The sequence below is a fragment of the Piliocolobus tephrosceles genome, chromosome 13, assembly GCF_002776525.5.
Source record: "Piliocolobus tephrosceles isolate RC106 chromosome 13, ASM277652v3, whole genome shotgun sequence".
Classification (NCBI taxonomy): domain Eukaryota; kingdom Metazoa; phylum Chordata; class Mammalia; order Primates; family Cercopithecidae; genus Piliocolobus; species Piliocolobus tephrosceles.
The window spans coordinates 97,826,160-97,826,457 of record NC_045446.1 but is presented as its reverse complement, the minus strand read 5'-3'; positions in this window follow the sequence as shown (position 1 = coordinate 97,826,457).

Genomic DNA, 298 nt, shown 5'->3' with positions numbered 1-298 from the left:
CACCGCCCATCCCGCCTCCTCCAATAGTAACCCCGGACCGTCATAGTCGGCAGCGATTGGCCGACAACCAAGGGCGGGGCGGAGGGTGGCGCTGGGACCCCGCAGCCTGGGCGAGGAAAGGTTGACAAGTGAATGACGTGGATGGAGACGCTGGCACCGGGGTCAACGAACACATGACACGCTGCTGGTTCCCGTGTCCACCACTTCTAACCTGCCAGGGCCGTTGGTTTATGTGTAATCCGAGCTTTTTCTAGTCACTGAGCATGTTTCCCTTAGGCCTACCCAGCACAAACTCATG